The sequence below is a fragment of the Peromyscus eremicus genome, unplaced genomic scaffold, assembly GCF_949786415.1.
Source record: "Peromyscus eremicus unplaced genomic scaffold, PerEre_H2_v1 PerEre#2#unplaced_70, whole genome shotgun sequence".
Lineage (NCBI taxonomy): Eukaryota > Metazoa > Chordata > Mammalia > Rodentia > Cricetidae > Peromyscus > Peromyscus eremicus.
The window spans coordinates 835,024-844,356 of record NW_026734311.1 but is presented as its reverse complement, the minus strand read 5'-3'; the positions used below and the strand labels follow the sequence as shown (position 1 = coordinate 844,356).

General features: G+C 41.8%; 1 long non-coding RNA gene across 1 annotated transcript; it reads left to right on the top strand.

Moving 5' to 3' along the window:
- Nucleotides 1-683: 683 nt before the first annotated feature.
- Nucleotides 684-8,508, top strand: LOC131901289 (uncharacterized). Its single transcript, XR_009376459.1, has 3 exons — nt 684-871; nt 2,581-2,703; nt 8,389-8,508. It is a non-coding gene; the product is annotated as an uncharacterized LOC131901289 (long non-coding RNA).
- Nucleotides 8,509-9,333: the final 825 nt, after the last annotated feature.

Here is a 9,333-nt window from a genome sequence, read left to right as displayed (position 1 = left end):
TCACCAGACTCAACAAGTCTCCTCACTGACAACTGAGGAACACAGAGTGGCTGGGAAGTAACTAAAGTTAGCCACTGTGGTAAAAAAGAAGAGTGATGTCCTGCCTTGAAATGGGCTCATCTCATTAATCCCTCCCACTTTAATGTCGGTCTCATGTTCACACATCAATGCCTATCTACCAAAAGGAATGAAAGCAAGAGTTCCCAGCATAAAGCATTGGCCTTACCAGTTCCCGACTTCTGAGCCAGAACAATTACTATCCTGGAATCCTAGAATTTCAAGAGGCATGACAAGCAGGGAATTTCTGTTGGTTCCCAGAGACTCCAGCTTTCTGTTCCCCATTACTGGAAGATTCAGCACAAGCCCATTTCCTCCAGGAAGATTCCCTTTTCTTGCACAGAACTCATTACATGATTCTCTTGACCATTTCTTTCTGGACGTTTTACTGAAGGTCAGCTTTCTTCAGTCACTCTCTGGTTTCACTCAACTCTCCATTCTCTTTCTGAATTAGACTCTTCAGTATGCCATCATGTTCATCAGTAAATGGTGAAGGCACTGAATAAACTTCCCAAGGACAGTGGGTGTTGCCACAACATAGTGACATCACAGAGGATGCCAGGGCTCTCCAGGATACATTAGAATTTCTAGGGAAGAGCTGCAGATGTCATGGGAAATGATATTGCTAAGAGCTTTCCTTACACTAGATGTCAAGTTGTCCTTTGCAGGAGCCTCTGCTGGGATACAAGGGAAGCCCTTCAGCATCCCCTTCATCCAAAGCCAGAGATCTCTCCCTGATTGATTGAACATCCTTCAGTTCTTTCCCTGTGTAGATCTGAATCTTTATCTCCTACTGAAATTTTATGTACACAAGGTAATAATATCATAGAAATTTATATATGCTAAAGTTCATCATAAGTACCTGCAACTGAGGTGACTGGCCACACTAGTGGAAGCCCATGAACTGTGGACTGGTGGCTGTGGAGCCCCCATGAGACTGGACTAGGTCGTCTGGATACAGAAGATGGTTGTTTGGCTCCAACTATTTGGGAGGCACCCAGACAGGGGATAGGGATCTATCCGTGGTCAATGGGCAGGCTTCTGGAACCCAGTGCTTGTGGTGTGACACCTTGAGCAGCCTTGGTTTAGTGTGATATGGTCATGGAGCCCAGTGAGACTAAAATCTGTGTCATCAGCATGTGTGTAGTGTGTGTTGTACTCTCTATTCAGTAGCTCAAAATGGTCTGCTGTTACTGGGTAGTAAAGATGGCCAGATAGCTGGAGTCTTCCACACAGAACATGAGTGTCCCTTAGAGCAAAGGATATTCAGGAAAATCCTTTACAAGCCCCTTAATAGTTAGCAACATAGACACTTGGGTTCCACTGGACACTCTAGATCAACGGTTATTTTTTTTTTCCAATTTTCTGACCCTTTAAATCTTTAAATAGCATGAACAGTAGTTCCTCGTGTTGTGGTGAACCCTAAACATAACTGTTTCGTTGTTCTTAACTTTAATTTTGCTACTTTTTTTTAAAGTTTTATTTATTTATTATGTATACAGTATTCTGTATGCACATATCCCTGGAGGCCAGAAGAGGGCACCAGATATCATTACAGATGGGTGTGAGCCACTATGTGGTTGCTGGAAATTGAACTCAGGATCTTTGGAAAAGCAAGCAGTGCTTTTAACCTCTGAGCCATCTCTCCAGTCCTAATTTTGCTACTGTTATGAATTGTAATTCAAATATTTGATGTGCAGCATATCTGATATGCGACCGCCCAATGGGGTGGCGACCCACACAGGTTGAGGACCACAGCTCTGAATGCAGGCAGAAATCTCCTCAAATCCTGGCAGTGATAGTGGGACAGTGTGAATCTTAGTTTTGATTATGAGACTGAATCAAACAAGTCACCTGGGAAGAGGGAACTCAATGAGGAATTATATAGATCAGATTTTTCTTTGAACTTGTCTCTGTGGAATTTTATTAATTGTTAATTGAGATAAGACTCCCTAAAATGGGCAGAATCATTTCAATGTCTGCAACCTATACTGTGTACATATGAAGAAGCTAGAGCATAAGCATAAGCAAACAGGTAGCATGAGTACATTTGTTTATCTCTGCTCTTGGCTGTGGATTTGACATGATTATCTGAGTTCCTATCCTGATTTTCCAAAAATGGAACTATTACCTGGAATTGTGGGCTATGATCAATTATTCCCATTATAAGGTGCTGTGCGTGATAATTCAGTGCAATAAAGATATTAAGAAAGCACTATATGACAGAGGGGTTTTCACAAGTCACTGAGATGTGTGTTTCATGAAATGCTCAACAGCACCTTATCTGTCTCAGAAGAAGAGATCCTACTTCCTCCTGAACCCAACCTGTGTTTCCCTGTCACAGTTTTACAAAGACCCAGACACACCCAAAGACTCACAAACCACTTCACCCTGTCAATAAGTGTCCCCTGAAATTGTCTTGCCATAGCAAGTACCATGCTAAATTCTTCTAATGTGTTATATACAAGCTTGACTTCAATGAATGTATTTTTCCTTGAATTTCCTGACCATTGGAATTTTCAGATATGGGGAACTGGGTCTGAATTCACTGCCTTGACAATGAATTTCAATCTTATGCTATGTCCTTCCTTGAAGGTCAGAAGAGGCTCCTTAAATCTGAGAGCAATGTAGCACCATAAATTCCAGGTATGCGGGGGTATAAGTAATGATTGGCAATGTGTCCACTAGTTACCTTATGTTGGAGATTAACTCCAGGGCTGATGTACATAGATCCCTGTGAAAACTTGTCGGTATCATGCTAACTTCTGTGCCTCTTCAACAAGGTTTCTGTAAATGGATCTTTGACAAATTTCCTCCTTTGAAAGTAAATAGACCTTATCAGATGTGAAAAGTCACTTTCATTTTTGTCCTTCTCCTCCTAGGACATGAAACAGGCCTTTTTGAGCTACATGAAAGGTTATCCAAGGAGAATAAGGTCTGAAATAGCCACAGGTACAGGTTTAGAATGCAGGTCTGAGGAACAGAGTGCAAAACAAGGGCAGGACAGCAGGAACACCAAGGAAATTCTTGGTTATGTCTTAGGCAGGTTAGCCTCTCTGCATGCCAGTTTCTTCTACCTAGAGAAAGATGGGTTGGGATACACCATGGAGATGGGGGCTGTCACAAGGCATGACTTATAAAATCACTTCCTTCATAAGTGGGACTTTTTTTTTCGTGTTTCTTTTTGTGTGTGGGGTTACATGCTAGCATTTATATGAGCTAAGTTGCACATCTATTTCTGGAGAACATCTCTTTCTGGGTACAAAAGAATCAGATATTAAACTTAAAAAAATGCTGAAAATTATGCTTTAGAGCAGAGAATCACTTCACTTGGTTGAAAAAAATTAACAATTCTCTTCATGACCATTATCAAATATTGTGCGTGGCTCCTGTCCTTTGCCATTTGGAAAGACTCACTAGCTAGCTATTCTTTATTGATTAGCCACTTTCATATGCTAAAATAAAGAAGATGGAGAGGGAAGGTAGAAATCAACATGTTTGATCCTAAATATAGAGTGGAGTTTGCCTGTTGTAATCTCAGAATTCTAATCCTTATCTGGCTAATCTAACAACAAATAAATGCCACCTGTGCCCATTGTTGTATTTTTTTTTTTTTGGTTTTTTTTGTTTGTTTGTTTTTTGAGACAGGGTTTCTCTGTGTAGCTTTGCGCCTTTCCTGGAACTCACTTGGTAGCCCAGGCTGGCCTCGAACTCACAGAGATCCGCCTGGCTCTGCCTCCTGAGTGCTGGGATTAAAGGCGTGCGCCACCACCGCCCGGCTCCATTGTTGTATTTTAATAAAAGCACATAAACGATTTTGGTGACTTACTATAACTCATGTAGTATGTATTGAGTCCAGTTATTAATAATTTCTTCTCTGTCTTGCTATTCTTATTAGGAACATTTGTTTGTTTGAGTGGAAGTGAACCACCCCAATTTAAATGGGAGAAAAAATTTTAAATAAACTACTGTAACAGAATATGTTTGGGAGTTGTAAAAGTTTTTTCACTGAAAAAAATCAGAATTTAAGAGGATCGTGTTACATGATGGGGGCAGACATCAGAGTCAGCAAAGCTTGCAAAACCAGATTTTTTTTCTTTTAGCACTTTGATGGAAGAAGCACTTTATTTTCTTTAATTTTATAATTAATTTAATTTTACGTATCAGCCTTGTATTCCCCTGTACTCCCTTCTATGGGTCCCCCCCTCGCTCTTCCCCCAATTCACCCCCCATTCCCATCTGCTCCAGTGCAAGGACTCCCCTGGGGATTCAGCTCAGCCTGGTAGATTCAGGGGAGGCAGGTCCAGTCCCTTCCTTCCTTCACCCAGGCTGAGCAAAGCTCTGGGCTCCAAAAATCCAGCTCATGCACTAAGGACAGATTCTGGTCCCACTGCCTGGGGGCCTCCTAAATAGTTCAAGCTAATCAACTGTCTCACTTATCCAGAGGGAAAGATCCAGTTGGGGGCTCCTCAGCTATTGGTTCATAGTTCATGTGTTTCCACTAGTTTGGCTATTTGTCCCTGTGCTTTTTCCAATGATGGTCTCAATATCTCTTGCTCATACAATCCCTCTTCTCTCTCGCTGATTGGAATCCTGGAGCTCCACCTGGGGCCTGGCCATGGATCTCTGCATCTGCTTCCATCAGTCATTGGAGGAGAGTTCTAGCATGACAGTTAGGGTGTTTAGCCATCTGATCACCAGAGAAGGTCAGTTTGGGCTTTCTCTTGACCATTGCCAATAGTCTATTGTGGAGGTATCCTTGTTGATTTCTGGGGACTTCTCTAGCACTTTTCTTCTTCCTATTCCCATGGGGTCTTCATTTATCTTGGTCTCTTTTTCCTTGTTCTCCCTCTCTGTTCCTGATCAAGCTGGGACCTCCTGCTCCCCTAAGCTTTCTTTCTCACGACACTTGCCCTTCATTAACTCCTCTCATGTTTAGTTTGCTCATGTAGACCTCATTCATTTCTCTGTTGTTGGGTGATCCTTGTGTCTTTCTTAGGGTCCTGTTTTCTAGGTAGCCTCCCTGGAGTTGTGAGTAGCACTCTAGTCATCCTTCGTTTTACATATATTATCCTTCTATGAGTGAATACATACCAAGTTTGTCTTTCTGAGTATGGGTTACCTCACTCAGGGTGATTTTTTTTCTAAATCCATCCATTTGCCTGCAAACCTCATGATGTCATTGTTTTACTCTGTTGAGTAATACTCCATTGTGTATATGTACCACATTTTATTTATCCATTCTTCAGTTGAAGGGCATCTAGGTTGTTTCCAGGTTCTGGCTATTACAAATAATAATGCTATGTACATAGCGGGGCATGTGCCCTTGTGGTATGATTGAGCATTCCTTGGGTATATGCCCAAGAGTGATATAGCTGTGTTTGGGGGAGATTGATTCCCAATTTTCTAAGAAATCGCCATATTCATTTCCAAAGTGGAAAAGTACAAGCTTGCATTTCCACCAACAATGTAGGAGTGTTTCCCTTGCTCCACATCCTCTCCAGTGTTTTTGATCTTAGCCATTCTGATGGGTGTAAGGTGGTATCTCACAGTCCTTTTGATTTGCATTTCCCTGCTGATTAGGGAGGTTGAGCAATTCCTTAAATGTCTTTTAGCCATTTGAGCTTCCTCTGTTGAGAATTCTCTGTTTAGCTCTATAGCTCATTTCTTAATTGGACTGTTGGATATTTTGATGTCTAATTTCTTGAGTTCTTTATATATTCTGGGTATCAGCGCTCTGTCAGATGTGGGGTTGGTGAAGATCTTTTCCCATTCTGTAGGCTGTCACTTTGTCTTGTTGACTGTGTCCTTTTCTCTACAAAAGCTTCTCTGGTATAAGAGGTCCCATTGATTGATTGTTTCTCTCAGTGACTGTGATACTGGTGTTATATTTAGGAAGTGATCTCCTATGCAAATGCGTTCAAGACTACTTCCTTCTTTCTCTTCTATCAGGTTCAGAGTAACTGGATTTATGTTGAGTTACAAATTTATATATATATAAATTTTGATATAAAATTCATACTTTAAGGAATGTTTAAAGAATCAAAATAGCATCAAAGTATTATGAGAACAGTGGCAATAGAATCGTCCCTTAATTTTGGCTTTCTTCTGCCCCATATCAGTTGATTCTTCTGACATGATACAGAGATTATGCTTTTTCTTTTTAACAACATCCTTGGCTTTAAAGAAGGAGAGAGTCATTATCCAACTCCAAAGCCAGCTTTAATTTTTAATTGATCTGGGACTACATAAACACCATTTGTGATAAGTGTCTGTAGAGAAGAGCAAAAACAAACATTTAGGAAGACTTATGAATTTTATGTGTGATGTAATACCAACAGGCCAAGTTACTTTAAATTGGATGGTCATGCTGGTTAAGGAACTATTACCTCTTCTAATTAAGAGGTCTGTCTTGTTCAAATCAGACTTTTATCAATTTTTTTTTCTGGAGCTGATGATCAAACCCAGGGCCTTGTGCATGCTAGGCAAGCACTCTACCACTGAGTTAAATCCCCAAGCCCATAGTTTTTTTTTTTTTTTTGGTTTTTATTTCGAGACAGGGTTTCTCTGTTTAGCTTTGTGCCTTTCCTGGATCTCACTCTGTAGACCTGGCTGGCCTTGAACTCACAAAGATCTGCCTGGCTTTGCCTCCCGAGTGCTGGGATTAAAGGCATGCGCCGCCACCACGGCCCGGCCCTTTATCAATTTTGATGGTATTTATAGCTTACTTTCTCTGATAGAAACAAAAGCAAAACCTCATCCCCAATGTAACACATATCCTGGTTTCCATTCTGAGGTCAGCACATCCTTAAAATATACAGGCTGATTTAACTCTGTAGTTTTATTTCTATTGTCCAAAGCCTCTCCACAGCTATTGTTCCTTTCTCATTAGCATTGAGAAAATACAAAGTTAATAAAGCATTATGTGGCTGGGCGGGGGTGGCGCACACCTTTAATCCCAGCACTGGGGAGGCAGAGGCAGGTGGATATTTGTGAGTTCAAGGACAGCCTGGTCTACAGAGCGAGATCCAGGAAAAGGCACAAAGCTACACAGGTAAACCCTGTCTCAAAAAATCAAAATAAATAAATAAATAAATAAATAAATTAAGCATTATGTAATCTATTTCTGGGGGATTTTGTTGCTCCTTTTTGTTTATTTAGCATACCCTTTAGAGTTCAATTTGATGTTTCTATGACTGTTTCTCCTGTAGCATTGTGTGGTATTCCTGTAATATGTTTTATAATGTAATAAGCAAAAAACTGTTTCATTTACCAGAGACATAAGCTAGATATTGTTAGGTTTAACATATATAGGTATACCCATGATGGCCATAACTTCTAGCAATTTCTGGATTACAGAATCAACCTTTTTGAAACTCAGAGCAGTTGCTCATGGAAATCTTGAGAAGGTATCAGTGGAGTGATATTCATGTTTCAATTTTCCAAATTCTACAAAATGAAATGCATCCATCTGCCAGATTTAATTCCTCTGAGTGCCCTTTGGGTTACATCCTTTGGGTAGTGGAGTCTGATTGTAAAATTAACAAGTAGGATATTTCCATATAATTTCCTTAGCTTGTTTCCAGGTTATGGAAAAATTCTTTTTTAAAACCTCACTATTGACATGATTTTTTTTTATGAAACTCTGAGGCCTCCTGTACATTTCTTATCAATAGTTGATCAATCTCCTCATTTTCTTGGGCAAGATCTTTAAATTCTTTGTCAAGAGTTTTCAATTCCCTTAAAAGCTCAACATGTTCCCTACGAGCCTGGAGGGCCTGTCCCAGTGAGCCGAGATCTGGGACAGGGGGAGCCAACTCATCAAGAATAGGCCCGCAAAAATGGGAAGACACAGAAACATAGGGAGGGGCCATTGCAGAAGGGGGAACTGCCGGAGATTTTTGAGGTGGTATAAAAGGCCCAAGGACTCCTGTGTTAAGGGGAGATTTTTGCAGGGGGGTCAGTCTGGATTATGGTAACAGGCCGCCTCTTTCTCTAGGGAAGCCTCCTTGGTGCGGTCTAGAGGGGAGATAGAGGTCAAATTAACAGAGGGATGAGGATGGGCAGGAGCGGACTCCTGGGGACTGTTAGGTTCAAAATTCGTGAGCATCCCCTCTTCCATAGAGCTCAGGTCATGAACCGAGGGACAGACTGAAGGCAGACCAGAAAGCGCTCGGGGGTCTTAGGGCAGGTAGAGGGGGAGCGAAAGGCTACTTTGGAGATTTTTTCTCCTATATTAATAAGCTTTTGTATGTCAGGGGAATATTTATAGACACTGAGAATGTCATTAATAATCAACAAAGGCTTTAAGATCTTTTTTCTTTACCCTAGTTCCTTGTATCTGCTAAAACCATCTCAAAAATCTAGTAAATAGAAGAGTAAGCCTCAGCCTGTCCTGGTATTTCCTGTTACCAGAAGCCAGACCTCTGGGGACTCATCCAAGGTGGCCACCCAGAGCGACCCCTCAGGGGGTTTGGAAGATCAAAATGAGGAGGGGCAGGGGTGGAGGCGGTGGCGGCGGTGGAGGAGGAGGAGCCCTCACCAGAGGACCCCCCGCCAGGACAGATTTATCACAAATTAAATTTCCACCTATTGAAAAGCTGAAATCTGCCTGTGCTCAGTATGGTCCCAAGGCTCCTTTTACATTAGCCTTGGTGGAAAATCAGCGTGAACATTTGCTGACCCCTGATGACTGGTATTTCCTTACCCATGTGGCTCTTTCTGGGGGTGACTTTGTCCTCTGGAAAATAGAATTCACAGAAAATTGTCGAGTATTTGCTCAAAAAAATATTGAACAGCTGTCCTCAAAAACTTGGACATTAAAGAAAATCCTTGGCAACCCCCCTTACGATACAAACGCAGCACAGGCAAAATTCCCTCCTGGCCTCCTGGCCCAGATTCGGGATCCATGCCTGGAAACACCTGCCCCAAAAGGGCTCGGCTACCACCTCATTAGCAAAGATTCGTCAGGGCCCCGATGAACCTTTTAGTGAATTTGTCTCTCGCTTAAATGATGCAGCTGAGAGACTTTTTGGGTGGAAGAAACAGGAAAGCACCTTTGTTAAACACTTGGCCTTTGAAAATGCAAACCCTGCCCGCCAGGAAGTCCTCCGCCCTCATAAAAACAGAGCAGACCTGTCTGAATATGTGAGACTCTGTTCAGGTGTTGGCACCACCCATGCCATGGGATCAGCTATAGGTGCTGCCCTCAGGGCTTCACAACAGCCTGGAGCCCCTACCTGTTATTTCTGTAAACAACCAGGACATTTCGCTAGG